The 15,358-nt window shown below is 37.8% G+C and overlaps 2 pseudogenes; one reads left to right on the forward strand and one right to left on the reverse strand.

Annotated features, from left to right (window-relative positions):
- Positions 1-1,516: 1,516 nt before the first annotated feature.
- On the reverse strand, positions 1,517-1,635 carry LOC120617764 (uncharacterized; annotated as a pseudogene).
- Positions 1,636-7,022: 5,387 nt separating this feature from the next.
- Positions 7,023-7,141, forward strand: LOC120617771 (uncharacterized; annotated as a pseudogene).
- The last annotated feature ends 8,217 nt before the right edge of the window (positions 7,142-15,358 follow it).

Consider the following 15,358-nt stretch of genomic DNA (forward strand, 5'->3'; position numbering starts at 1 on the left):
TTTTAGCTCAGTTAGCCACCAGGAGCCCTCCTTTGTAGGTATCTTCTTTCTTGGGGTCAGTGTTTATGAGGTAATAAATAGGGAGTGAGCAGAATTATTCAAGGAGTGTCTACTAACTGCAGTGTAAGTCTGAAATCCGTGAAAAGAAGGAAAAACAGATTGGGTAGGAAGAACCTCAAATCACAGTACAGTGTTTTCAAAATTCTATCCCTGTGAGGCGCTTCCAGGACAAAAGGGGCTCAACGGAGTCAACTTGCCACCAGGTTGGTATTCTTAATGAATAATGCCTTATTGGGGGTTCAGTGTTGGTGGTCTCTGTTGCTGGCAGGTCAGACATTCAATAGCAGTAGCCAGATTGGCTATTAAATGTGGGAGTCCTGGACTAATGCTGCCATTGGAGGAATCCACATCGGTCAGGAATGAGCTGGTCCTAATATCCACTCCCGTCTTCAGCTGTGCTAGAGGCAGCCCTACAGAAGCACTGCCTGGAGTGAACTATGTGGTAGATGCAAAATGTGTATTAACCGGAAGCTGGCAACCAGTGATCCACTGTGCAGCAGGATTTCCTGAAGGGAGATCTGAATGGGGAAACTCAGGGACTGCCATGGGTAATTTACTCCACATATTCTGTGGGGAAGTAAGAGAGTAGACAAGAGAACAAGAATCAAAAAAGGTATCAAACGGTTCCTTTCTTCTTGGTTTGTCCAGGTCTCCACTGACTGACTGAGTTGAATGCAGTTAAAATGGCCACGTGTGGTCTCTCTTAGAGAAACCCAGAACTCTCCCACTTTTGTTTTGAACCGGCCTTAGACCTGATCCCATATAGACTCATGCCTTGCCATCTATGACCAAAACACATTTGTTAAAAAAAGAAATAATTTGGTATGGCTGAAGGAAAAAAGTGAAGGAGGAAATTTTAAAGATAAGTTGTGGCTAAATCATGGACACCCTGAGGCTGTGGTTCTTTGACTTTCATTCTATTTACAAATTGTTATGGAATATTAATTATGGTGTCGGTGAAAAAAAAAGCATTGTGGCACAGGCAAGAAATAACTGCACCCCAATGTGGAAATAAAAGTAGAAATGATGTCTCTTATTTTCAAAAGAATATTAAATATAAAAAAGTACATCTTTTCATTACTTACTGTTTTTTTAAGTGCATCTGGGTGAAAACTTGTAATTATTAGTGGAGTTTTGCTTCTGCCAAGAATCATTTCTGTGGGTAAACACATTCTACTCAATCTCATTGTCCAGTTGCAAGAAAGTAATTGTTTACCTTACAGATCCCAAGAGAGTAAATTATTAAATAAGAATAAAACTAAACAAGTCAGGACTGACCCAGGGGCAGGGAAGGTTCTAGACTAGTCCAGGGGTGATGCTGACTGTAAGTCAAATATACCAATACTCTTCCTTTACTTTTTATTTATTTTTTATTTTTTAGGCGAAGCAACCCTTGGTTGACCTCACAGATTGCAAGGAACTTGTCAGCTTACAATCCTTTGTTTTTTATTTTTTACATCTACAGCACCTGATCTTCCTAGGTGGTCTCCCATCCAAGTACTAACGAGGTCTGACCCTGCTTAGCTTCCAAAATCAGATGGGATCGGGCTTCTTCAGGGTAGCATGGCCGTAGACTGTTCCTTTACTTTTTAAACAAATCTATGAAACCAAATTAGATGCATAATGACTATGAAACCAAATTAGATGCAATCTTCTCAAATAAGTTGACATAATTATAGCATATCCAGTAACATCTATTCGGAAGCCATATTTCTTTGTTTGATCAATTAAAGTTAGTAAGAGGAGACTTTAGTTAGTACCACCCCTCTGAGAATAAAGAATATGAAGACTGATATAGCCTGGAATATTAGTGGTTTCAGGAATCTCATTTGCCCCAAAATATATTTCCCACTGGTCTCCTAAAGGCACGGTCTCTTGAAAACCCCATTGGAAGTAAACGTATTTTCAAAAGAAAGATACATATTCCCACAGTGTTTACAGATTCTTCTCACTTTTGGGATATTATCCTAAGGAAATAATTTCCGGGAGAAAAAAAATCTGTAAATACAAAGATGTTTCAGAAGTGCTGATTGTGTAACCAGATTTGCCAGTCATCATTAGATCACAGGAGCTAATGGGGTCACATCGTTAGTAAGAACTTGAAATTCTTGGGGTCTCTTTCCCACCTTCTGGCAAATACTCTCCCCAAGGTATTTCTAGGAGTCCCCAGTGGTGACTCCCATGTGCCCACAGACGAGTCTCCTGGTGAGTATCATCCTGGCTTTGTGTCTCTCACTAGGCACTGCCATCTAGTTCTTATGAAACACTCCCTCTGTGATATCTGTGACTTCCATTGCTGAAGCTGTGCCACTGTTGGTGGCAAAATAAAGAATATCCTAAAGCAATTTTGCTTCATGACCTCAATAGTTTACTGAGAAATCGAATTTTAAAAAATTGTATTAGTTTTTATTTACAGCCCTTTGCTTTTCATATGTAGAAATGAGTCTATGTGGCTGGATTGGGTATGGATTTTGAGTGGCAGCCACCATGCTAAACTGAAAATCAGCATTCTTTTCTGATCCTGGTATTTTGTTGCTATGCTAATATCGCCAAGCTTCACCTCTCTTCCAGGCCCCCATCCAGACAGGCTTCTGTCAGCTACAGAACATTGGTTAGCAAGACAGGACCAGACCTATCTAAATTTCAGGTGTAGCTCAAGCTTCACCTCTCTTCCAGGGCCCCATCCAGACAGGCTTCTGTCAGCTACAGAACATTGGTTAGCAAGACAGGACCAGACCTATCTAAATTTCAGGTGTAGCTCGAAGTGTGTTCTTAGATTATAAGTAGAAAAATTCTGTCAAATATGCTGTGAATATTGTAAATATCGAAACATTGCAAATATATGCGGAAATATAGAGGTATGTAGATGCTAATGTTAAATACAAAAAAATCATTATTTAGCAATCGCATATCATACTCAGAATTTATAGTAATAAGCGTGTATGAAAAAACAAGTCATATAAAAACAGTGCATTGTACTTACATATATTTATATGAAATACTATATTATATTAAGAAAAATTATACACAAAATTATTGTGTGGAGCAGAGAGAAACATATAGTAACCCACTGCCACTTGAAAGTTCATTAAAGAATCCAGTAAGATTGTAAGGGAAAGGGAGAGGAGTCAGAAATTCTGTCAGAGCCTGGAAAGTAATTCTAATCCAGAGAATGGGGCTTGGCCAAAGTGGGAGCCGACAGGGAGTCTGGCCCTGGGGCAGCGAGAATCTTGACCTACAGGGGAGAATGACAGGGAAGACGATTTCATCATGGAAGGAAGGTACCAAAGGTACATTATTTCCTTTTTGATTTTGGTTGGGCTGACCCAGACTTCAATATTTGTTTCCTCCTAGTGTGTCATAACAAAATGGCCAGGGGCCTTATTGAGAAGCTAAAGCAAACTTTTAAAATTACATCGATTTTTATGCTTGCGCTAATTCATCTAAAGTCTCAGAGCTTCTCAGTGCTTTAACTCTTCTCTGTCTAAATACCTGTATGTTCATTACAGCTGTGCAGCACGTGGCAAGTATGCAATTTTACTTAATAATGACATTAGAGCAACCATAGAGGTCTGGCTTAAGTCACACTCTCCAATAAATGTTCAGAGAAGAGTAAGAGGCAAATTCCTTCAAGTATATCTGATTAACTGGGACAACTCATCTTTGCTCATGGAGTTCCAGAGATACACAGCTTTCTTAAATCTTAAAATTTGGGGGGAAAACCTAAGGCTGGCCCAAGACTGTAAATGGAAAAGTTGGTAAGCTAAAAATAAATACAATGATTAAGTATTTGTGATTCCATCTTAAAGTGAAGGGAGATGTGCCTATCAGTATGCTCTAGAGTCAACCTTATGAACTGAGTATACTTAGCAATCACTCCTCAAATCTTGTCCAAAAAACAGAGTCAAGATTGATTGCATTTCCTTTGTATAAGCCACTGATTACTGGGATTAAGAGATGTTTATATTTGAGGTGTACAAAGAAGAAAGGGAAAAGATCTTAGACAATAGTGGTCTACTGACATATGTACTGTGATGGCCTGAGATAGGAATTCTCACAGAGAGAGAACATAATTTTCCTTACTTGGAAGTTCATATATAATTTATCATCTCCTGAACCAGAATAGATATATAACTGAAATACTGATCTTTAAACAATATTCATTGAATTGAATTGAATTAAGGACTCTTTGGAAAATCACTATTTCTTTTCATCTAGGAAATTTGATAATCTTGGTTGAAAATTGTCTCATTGGATATTGATAATTAAAAAAAAAGAGTACTTGCATTGAATCCATGAAGAATTATTCATGGTGCATGGAAAGCGTCCTAGTCTTGGTTCTAGTCCTGATCCTGCTGCTCCCTAATCTTCACACTACCAGCTTTTCTGGGTCAGGGACCCTAACCAAGTTCCCTCTGCCAGTGCTATTCACACAAATAGAACAAAACTGAATTCAGTAAAGCAGAGCAGAAACTATATTCTTTGGTCAAGGAATGGAGAAGGATAAGCTCATGCTTGCACAGCACCTTCTCTCCAGCTGGGTGAAGGCTTCCGTATTTATAGGCTGTGGTGTGGAGTGATTAAATTCTTCTAGGCACATGTAGTTATCCTTCTGTTGCACTTGGCCCTTCTGCACGCAGCCACTTTTGCACACAATGTTCCATCGCCATCTTGGTTATAACGCTCAGCACTTTGGTCTTTGAAGTTGGAAATCCTGAAAGTTCCTGTAAGCAAGCATAACTTGTGACATAGTTGAGGTGTTGAGAAATGATAGGGTCTTTTGGATGATAGCCTGGTGACAATGACGAGCAAGGTAAGTCTCAGTTTCTCCATATTGCAAATACAGAGCTATAACTGAATAATCCCTTTAAGATAAAAATTTCTGATACTATCATGCCTTCAAGGTCAAGGTGCCTTCTTTTGTAATCTTCTGAGCCTTTAAAATCTATCTATTGCCATGAGAAATAGAAATTAAACTGAAAAAGGACTAACGGCAGACCAATTCAGCCATTCAGAGATGAAAAGTAGCAGAGATTCATGTCACCAGAGGAAGGAAGGAATGAGTGCTCAGTTTATCCCGATACAAGAGAAGAACTCAGTTATTTTCATTTTCAACCTCATTTTAGCCGAGATCCATTCAAGGCTGTGAGAAAAAAATTCAGGGCACTCTGGTCATTAATATTTGGAACAAAAGGTGTCATGACATCTGTTCTATTGTGAGTGGCATTTCATTCAATGGATATTGTAAACATATTTGGCACGTCTTTGTTGTCACTTCCCTACAGAAGATCTTTAGAAAGCGTGCTGGCATACTACCAAGCGGAATATTTTCCTTCTAGTTTCCCATACAGTAGCTGTTTCTCTGTCTCCAAGGCAATTCTAACTGTGACATCTCAGAAGCAGATTACAAATTTAGAATCAAGAGAGACTGAAGTCCCTTCTGGACCCAAGTGATCGGCTGGCTGTCGGGGCATAAATATGAGCAAGAACAAACAGATGAGAAATTTTAACAGAAGTGGAATGACTAATTAGCTATTAATTATTAAAATTATTAATACTCCCAGCTACATGTTTAATCTCTACAGTGAGGCATTTGCTTGGCTTACAGTAATTATTATGCGAAAGATGCTTGGATTCTGAGACCTTGCCTGTCTAGCAGAGACCAGAGTCAGCAACTGCCCTCAAGTAGGTTAACAACTTCGCAGAAAATGCATTTTGATTGTCATTTTCTCAGAGTTTTAATTTATATTCCAAATTTAAATTAAATTCTAAAAATATTGAGGAAGCTCACAGTAAAAGACATATGTCATAGAAAAAGAAGATTATAAGCAAGACTCAAATTCACATCGAAAAAGTTTTCATACTAAGTTGTAGACATTACAATGTTACTCCTTAGACCAATTGTAAAAATAAAAATTGAATCAGCTGCCTGGAAAAAGTGGGATGTCTCTGTTTGCTTCTCTCTGTACCCAGAGGGAGGCAGTAAGTTTGGTTGAGCACTTATTATGTGTTAGGCACCATCAGGAGCTTTATAAATATTGACATTTAATCATTCCAAGAATCTCAGAAAATGGATTTTATTATTCTCCTCTTATATGTAAGGAAAATATGTCTCTTAGTTACACCAAATAATTTACTTAAGATAATACACGTAATAAAAGAAAAAAACAGATTCTATCCCAAATGTATTTCGACTAGAAAATGTGTGTTCCTTTCACCATTGCTTGTGTTCGGAATAAAACACAGAGTTTGAACATCAGTTGAAATAAGAAACAACTTTACGCAGGCTAACTACTCATAGGCTAATAAGAGTTGTACCTCACGGTTTTTATTCCTCGTTAATTGGATACACCTCGTTTATAGATTTATCTGAACTTTAGACTTTTAAGTATCACAGTCTGGAAGAAGAGATGGTGAATAAAGCATTAAAGAGATTTTTTTTTTTAAGGTCCCGTCCTTCCCTGGCTTTATTAAGATGCCAATTTTCCAGTTTTCAGTAATTGATCCTGCCATAGGTGGTCCTCGATTTCTCCTCAATATTACACTGATATAATATTACTTCAAACTCACCTGTCTGATCACTCTTGAGCCAATCTATTTTTGCATATCCGAACACTTTGAATAACCCAGCAGTGAAGCATTAAATGTAACTTTTTGGGAGACGGAGCTGCAGATACTCCCAACTGCTCCATGCTGGGGTTGCTGTGTGCTGCCGCTGGCAACTGTGTGGACTTCACTGTGGGGAAGCTCGTCAGCTTCCACCAGTGAAATGGGAGGGCACCATCATTTTGTTCCCTGGGACTGCATTTTGTGACCACTGTTTGTGGCAAAAGTAGCAGCCCTAAGTGAAGTGCAAGTTTTCAGACAAGTTATGGGTAGTGCGTTTGGAGTAGGGTATGTCTGCAGAAGATAGGAGCTCCCTTTCTCATGAATCCTTTTGCTCTTTACAAATGAGACATTTAGTCTACAGCCAAATCACCCTGAACAAGCCCAATCTCGTCTGATCTCGAAAGCTAAGCAGGGTCGGACCTGGTTAGTACTTGGATGGGAGACTACCTAGGAAGACCAGGTGCTGTAGGTGTGAAAAATAAAGGATCGTAAGCTGACAAGGTCCTTGCAATCTGTGAGGTCAACCAAGAGTTGCCTCGCCTAAAAATAAAATAAAATAAAAAATAAAAAATAAGACATTCAGTTAAGGAAGAACATGCTGCAAACTTTTTATTAGAGAAAGAATGAGAGTAGTTTCTGAGGAGCTGAAAAACTCTATCAAGGAGGGCCTCCTCATGGGGAGGAGACCGCAGACTGGGTTCAGTAGACGATGTTAGAAATTTAGTGTTATTTTGGCCATTGCTATTTTCTTAATATATCACTTCAAAGAGAAACTCATTTGATTATCAATGCATCACTCATTTGAATTATATGAGTATAACTTAACCTAAGACCATTTAAAGTTACACATTAGAGACTCAGAGTGAATTATTAAACTCTGATACTAGTATTACACTATTTTCTCAATTTAACGTATTTATACAAATAATCACTCATTTTCAGCATTTTGGGGGACATCGGCAGTCTTATGGGTAGTTAGCATGTGCTCAGACACCCAGATTTCCAGACAAGTTCTCTTTTCAGATTATGTTTAGCTTGAGGTCTGAGTCTGGAAAGTGAGTAAGCTACTGTCTCAGTGTTTTCTCTCCGACTTGTTTTACATTTATTGTCTCCAAAGGTGTCTGGGTCTTTAAGGGTTATCACTGACTAGTGGGTATGTTCTGTCCTGCCAGGTGTCCTGCAATCAGGTTAGAGTGTCTCCTCACAGAAATTACCTGTTAGGGGATTTTTAACAACCCTGTTTATGAATGAGTTCTTTCCTAATAAGGTCTGGAAGAGTGTACATTTAAAAAAAAATATTACTTTAAGTCAGTGTATAAACAAAATTCTAATAATTAGATTTCTTCTAGTCTGTTCCAAAGGTGACATCTGAAACTCTGAATAAGTAGGTACAGTTAACTCTAGGCTGGGTTCTGTTTGGTCTCAGAAGGTTGTTTTGGTAATATACAATTTATTCAGAAAATGTCAGGACAACTGAGAATATAATACAATAAGTACATTTTCTCAATATACCATACTAATTGAATTAAGAAATATTGTGGAAATTACTCTTCTTTAATATAATGAATTATTAAACAAACAAAAAAGCTTACAAAACCTAATAAGACTTTTCTTCGCTGCTTGAAAAAGTCAGCTGTAAGACAGCCGAGACTCTTATAAATGTTTCAATGCAATTTTGCAGTAGCTAACCATTACTTTTTCTCTCTTCTACACCTTTTCCACCCTTCAACTCAAGACAACACTCTGACTTTCTTTAGAGAAATACTCCTCTCCCATTCCATGTGATTGTGTTTGTGCCTCCAACCAGTATATCCCATCCTGCTGGCTATAGATAGAGCCATATTACACGGTGCTGGCCATGTAACTGGCTTCCTGTTACATGCCCTCTGCAAAATTTCTTTATGTCAGAAGAAACTCGTAGGCCATTTCTGTCTCTTTCAATGTGCAATTATGAACCCTCTACTCGGTCATAGGCTCTTCGCAAGATGGTCATGCCAGCCACCACAAAAGTAGAGATTCCTCTGGCTTTACAGACTCAAATAATCCTTAACGCTGGACACTGAAACACTCTACTGATGTTCCAGTGTTTTTCTAACCTCATGCTTTAATTACCATTATATCAATTTTCAACCCTTTACTTACATCCTGTGTTGTACTCCTCCCACATTTGTCAGTTTTTGATAATGAGCATACTCCACCAGGGAATCCAAAGTCTGAGCCACAGCATGTGCTAGGCTAGCAGCACAGATCAAGGAGGTCTGTTTTCAGTTGGTAGATCAGGGGAAAGTCTTGAAATTAATTGAAACATATTTGCCACAAACCTTCTCTTCCCCTCCAGAGAAGATTAATTTCTTAAATGATAAATCTGTTGAACCTGGGTGAAAAACTAACTAGAAAATTTACAGTAGACTTTTGAAAATTAATTTCCTGAACTCACACTTAACACTAAGCAGGTCAAATTCTCTGTACACCATTCCCAGGTCACGTAAGCCCTGACTTGCAATAATTCAGTCTTTGCGATGTGCCTCTAGCATTCAGAGGGCCACCCCATCTCATGCCAAGTCGATTCCTGCTTCTTTGCCCCAAAAGTGGAGGAGTCAGATTGAGAATAAAAGTAGAAGTTCTCTCTTGTCACAATCCTGGGGTCATTATGGTATCTGGAATGCTACAGATTTTAGAATCAAGGTCCAATTTCTAAATAGTAGCTCCAAAAGATAACTATTAATAACCTGTGCCATCTGTTCAGTCTCAGCTGAGTGTTACATTCAGAAGACATATATATTCAAATGTCCAAAATGAATTATAAAGCAATTTAAATATTTAATACAGCATTGGATGAAAGGTCAAAGAGAGGGTTTCCTGTCAGGCCATGCAGTAAAACTACATACAATTACCTATTTCCTCAAGTGCTTTTCTTTTTTTTTTTAAATTTTTTTAAAAAATTTATTTTTTAAAATTAATTAATTTATTTTTATGGTGACATTGGTTAACGAAATCCAGTGTTTCAGCTGTACGCTTTAACAGTAAGGCATATATACATTTACACTGTGTGTTCACCTCCCATAGATTTCTTTCTGTCACCACATAATCAAAGCCCTTTTCATCTCATGACATTTACCATCACCCTCCACCCCTAGCCCCACAAATCCTTTATCTCTTCCAACTATCTTAACTTTTCTCAATATGGTTCTTCCTCTTTCTCTGCTTCTCCTATTTTCTTATTCTTTTTGTTTGTTTGTTTGTTTTTGGTTCTTTTTCAATGGTTCCCTACCCTTCCTAATACAATTTAATGCAGACTTTCTAAGGTTTCATATTAGTAGAGGCCCAGTCAAGAGACAAAAACAAGAGCAAAGAAAATTTAATATAAATTGTTATCTAGGAACAAAGTTGATAACTAAGAAAATAAAAGAGTAAAAAGAGAACTTTACCACAGAGCTAACGACCCCAAGAAGTCACTACCACCCCGAGCTCCAACACAGAAAAGGGATAATGGTAGAATTATTACAGCTTAGACACGTGAAGAAGGAGCTCCATGGAGCTGAAACTGACCTCTTCGGGGGAGTGCTGTTTGGCAGTGCTGACACTTCTGAGGTAAGGCACAAGTAAGCTGGTCCTGCAGGTCTTCAAGGGCTGCAAACTGAGTTCAGCCACTGCTCTAATCAGCAAACACGTATTGGCGAGGATGTGGAGAAAAGAGAACTCTTGTGCACTGTTGGTGGGATTGCAAATTGGTGTAGCCACTATGGAAAACCGTATGGAGGTTCTTCAAAGAGTGAAAAATAGAACTACCTTATGACCCAGCAATTCCACTTCTGGGTATTTATCTGAAGAAATCCAAAACACTAATTTGGAAAGATATATGATCCCTTATGTTCACAGCAGCACTATTTACAATAGCCAAGATATGGAAGCAACTTAAGTGTTCATCAATAGAAGGCTGAATTAAAAAGATATGGTCATATATACAATGGAATATTACTTGGCCATAAAAAGGATGAAATCTTACCATTTGCAACAACATGGAAGGACCTAGGGAGGGTATTATGCTAAGTGAAGTAAGTCACACAGAGAAAGACAAATACCGCATGATTTTGTTTATACGTGGAATCTGTGAGGCAGGGATGATGCCATATACACCATCACAATACAAAAACAAATATTTTTTGACTGCACTTTTTGCTACGAGATTATCCACAAGTTTTGGTTTCTTTTATACTCTTTTTAACCTCACTTATTAGAATATTTGTACCCTGGTCAATTGGATTATCCTTGCCATCATTATCATCACATAAGCATATATGTTTATATGATTAGAGAAGTTTTAAAAAATAGTTGAAAAAGTGAATTTCTTTCTTTTATCTTAATGGGAAGAAACACAAACACAAAATTGCTGTCTTTAAAAGTTCTGCAGTGAAGGTAGAGAAGTGCCATAAAAAACACAACATATTTCTGAAACCTCAATTTCCTGTGAGTCATCCTTAGGGAAATACAATATGAAAAGAACCAGCACAGACTCCAGATGGGAAGGTTCCTTGAAATACCCTCAGTTGCATGAGGATGTCCTCTGAATTGTTTGTGATTTATTAATTTATACTAAGTCTGGACAAAAAATGTGTGATTCAGCTTGGTCCTCCTCTCTCTCCAAGTCCTCTTATCTCAAGTGGTCACTATAAATTTGTCTAAGGAAGAAGGAGTTTTTGAGTTTATAGGATTCAGTAATGACACTGAGAATCTTCTTAGAGTCACTTCTTTAAGTTATTTGCTTTAATAGCAATAAACAGCCAGTCTTAATTTTCTTTTTATTCTGTGAATTAATTATAGACTACTAAAAAGAAGCAATCCCTTGTAGAGATTAAGAGCACAGAATCTGGAGTTAAGTGTCTTGGGTTTGAACGCTAACTCCACTGGGGTGAGTGGTGTGACCACGAAAAGGTTACCTAACTTCTTCGTGTCTCATTTCCCAGTCTTATCTAGCTCTTAATAGATATTTGTGCCATTAGATTAATTAACATATATCAAGTTTAAAAGACAAAGTAGTATTCAGTAAGTCTTAGATATCATTATTACCAAAATTATTAAAAATTTTGCCTTGCCAACCTTACCCCAAGCATATTCCTCGCTTCCTCCCTCCCTTCTTCCCACCCTCTTTCCCTCTTTCTTTTCTTCCTTCTTCTTTCACTAATATTATTGAGGAACTGTTGTGTTCCAAGCACTCCTCTGTGTGCTGGGGGAAAAAAGGTAAATAATACAGCAACCCTCCTTTCATGAGGAGGAGCCTTCATTCATGAGGACAGGAAAATATAACAAACAAACAGATCCACAACGTAACACTAGAGAGCAGTGACTGATAGGTACTAGGACAGTCAATAAGGCAAGGAAAGCAAACGCGTGCTCATTCCAAGTACAAAGAGAGGACAACGATATATGGAAATCTGACCTGAATGTAAGTGGGTAATTGTTTCAGATTTCACAGTAATAAAACGTGTGTTTCCTGTGCTCATATAAACTTGCATACTTCACTCTGTCCATTTGTGTTTGTCTCTGGGGTATTTGGAAGTTCATATTGTCATAAAATAGAGCTGACCAGGAAGAAAGGGGACCTGGATCCTTGACACATGCTGCAGGACCTATAGGAAATCCACAAAGCCTGGAAAGCAATGATGGAGGGCAGCTCAATTTCTGGTGAACATTAGAGTAGCCTTGATTAAGCAATAATAGTAATGGTAGCATTTATGAATTATGAAATAGAGACTTCAGGAGGTTAAGTGAGTTGCCTTGGTTTCAACATTTTAAAAATGGGAGTTGAATACTTACCTCGTGGAGTTGTTGTAGAGATTAAAGATAATGGCAAAAAGTGAAGAGTTAAGTGGTTCAAAGCCATCATGGCCAGCCTCCAAAGTCCATCATTTCTCCTGATCCCAGCAGATGGACTAACATTGGCATCAAGGAAGTCTTGCTGCAGGAGTGAAGGGCATGGGGTGAGAAGTGCTGTTGGAAGACATAGTGCCTATCGGGATAAGAAAAGTCTCTCAAACTAGAGGGACAAAAGTGTCTGGCATTGAAGTAAGACAAAAACTGGGACAAAAGGGAACAGGTCTGGGACATGGCTTTAGGATCATAGCTTATTAAGAAGCCCGAGTATTAGAAATGAGTCCCAGATCGATATGAGATTAACATCAAATTTTGCCTCCTCAATCACCAGAAAGTCTATAGGTCTTCATATTTTCCATATGGGGATGGAGACAGTGCTTGTGCGTAAGGAACGATTAAGATATGTTGAGGTCGAGAAACAGACAGTTAGGATGACACTGTATGTATGTCAGAGATGCACCATTACTATCGATTATGAGTTAGTATTCATAATCCTTAATACTTACGATTCCCGATCCTTAATCTTTAAATAACAATGGATACCATGTGTCATTAGTTGTACAGATTCAGAGGAAGACACTGTATAGTAGAAAGCACACTGGTCTTGAAATTGAAATCTGAGTTTTGATTTTAATTTCCAATCAATGAGACTTTATACTAGTCATTTAATTTCTCTCATGTTCTACAACTACAAAATTGGCACCATTCTTCTTCTATATTGTTTATAAAATTGTTAACATAATATGATTTGATATACTTGAAGAGTATAAGATATTGCCATTAAAGATGATATTTTCGTGTTCCTGCACAGTTGCAGGATAAAGTTTTTAAAACAGGTTCTATACACTAACACATTTAAAATTGAAAGCTGTTATTATTTAGAAAAACTGTGGTGATTCTTTTGCCAAATTTTCAAATCTTATAAAAATGAATAGTTACTCAAATGCATCTATTTATAACTTTGAATTTTGTATGTTGGCTTTACTCAAATTTAAAAAGCCAACATCTTGAGCCACGTTGTTGAAACAGTTTGTCTAGCCACACGTACGTGGAAGGCCGGTGATGAAAGCTGCTAAGATAGGTGTCCAGGGCTGACACTTAATAGCTGAGTATTGAAGCCTCCTCCAACTCTTCCTTGGATGGTAATCTGAGCTGACTAGACTTCAGAGGTGGTCCTAACTGCAGATGGAAACTATCAAGAGTCCATTGCAACAACAGAACAGAAGGCAGCTGTATTATGCACTTGACCAAAGCCTACTCAGGGGAGAAGCAGGAAAGTTTAAGAGCATGGTAGAAAGAATCTGACTTTTATATGGGTTCACTTACACAACAACATAAGAACAATTCACTTTCTTCTTTCTCCCCCCTTACAAATGTCTCCAGTGAATCCTGTCATTATTTTTCATTTAAAAAGGATTGGGATGGAAAGAGATACTTAGTTCTCTTATATTATTCCCTGGAGACACTAGATTTAAATGAACCTGAATATTATCGGGACTATTGTCAGAGAAGGATTAAGTAGACAAGTTTAATGCTTTAAGTTAGTAAAGGTACTAGAGGATCTTGACTTCTTTGGTAATGGTGGTTTCTCTTTCTAACTGTAAGGATCTTACCACTGTCCTGTAAGGCAGGAAAAATCTCAGTGGTTTTCATGGACTAGGTAGCATCATCCCCTTGGTAGCAACCTATCTAAATTTTAGGAGCACACACAAGAAGAAGAAAGTGATTTCTGTAATGTGAATCTTAAAATTCCAAGTCTATAACATGACAATGAATGTCCAGGTTTCTGGTCCATGAAGCTAAATGGTCCAGGAGATAAAGCCTTCAGACTCTTTGACTTCATTCGAAGTGTTAATTTTATTTATTAGAATCTTCTATGTTTGGCAGCTCATGGCATTGTTGCACATGTTCGTAGAAACATTAGAAATGCCCATAATAGAATTCTTTCCCTGATCAGAATTCTACCCAAATTAAAACCAGGGATATAGTTTTCTTCCAACCAAAATTAACTTTGCAACTGTGTTGTCCAGATGTACAATGTCTTTGACAGTTTGTTTATGGATTGTACACAAGTACTGCTTTGAAAAACAGAGAAGCTGTTGTTCTGGCAGTTGACTGTCAGTGAACTTGGGGTAGTTGTTTGTGGGACCTTTACTGGAAATCTGAACATCTGACTGACTTAGAGGATGGCTTTGTTTGGTTCTCTGCCAATCAGTTCTCCTAAGCCCTCAGAATCTTTTATACAACTAAGCTTGCTATCGTGTTCTATTAAGATACAGCTGTAGTTCAGGGGAGTATGTATGACATTTCAAATTATATATTCCAAGAATGCCATGTCCAAGTTCATTAGTTATGATTCTGGGCATTGTTCTGGATGTCAGTGATTTTCTTGCAGAAGAAAGGAGAAGAAATGTATGTTTTCCCATTATTTTCTTACTGCTGATGAGCTTGTACACTGCATCAAAAAATCATTTAGCATCATCTTGTTATTTTCTAACAGATTATATCTTCAAAAATTAACAATCAGATCATGTCTTCGTAATCCCCAAAGTTCAAGTACAACTAGTCTTTTAAAAAAGTCAAATTGAGTCTGTTTCATTTGCAGAAAAATTCTAAGAGTGTTATTAGTGCAGATGGCTTAATTCACTAAAAACTTCATTTAAAACATTTTATCTATGTCTTAGTCAGCTCGGGTTGCCATAATAAAATGTCACAGACTGGGTGGCTTAAATAACAAAAATTTATTTTCTCACAGTTCTGGAGTCTAGAAGCCCAAGATCAAGATGCTAGCATAGTTTCTGGTGAGAGCTCTCTTTCT

The sequence above is a fragment of the Pteropus medius genome, unplaced genomic scaffold, assembly GCF_902729225.1.
Source record: "Pteropus medius unplaced genomic scaffold, Ma_sr-lr_union100, whole genome shotgun sequence".
NCBI lineage: Eukaryota > Metazoa > Chordata > Mammalia > Chiroptera > Pteropodidae > Pteropus > Pteropus medius.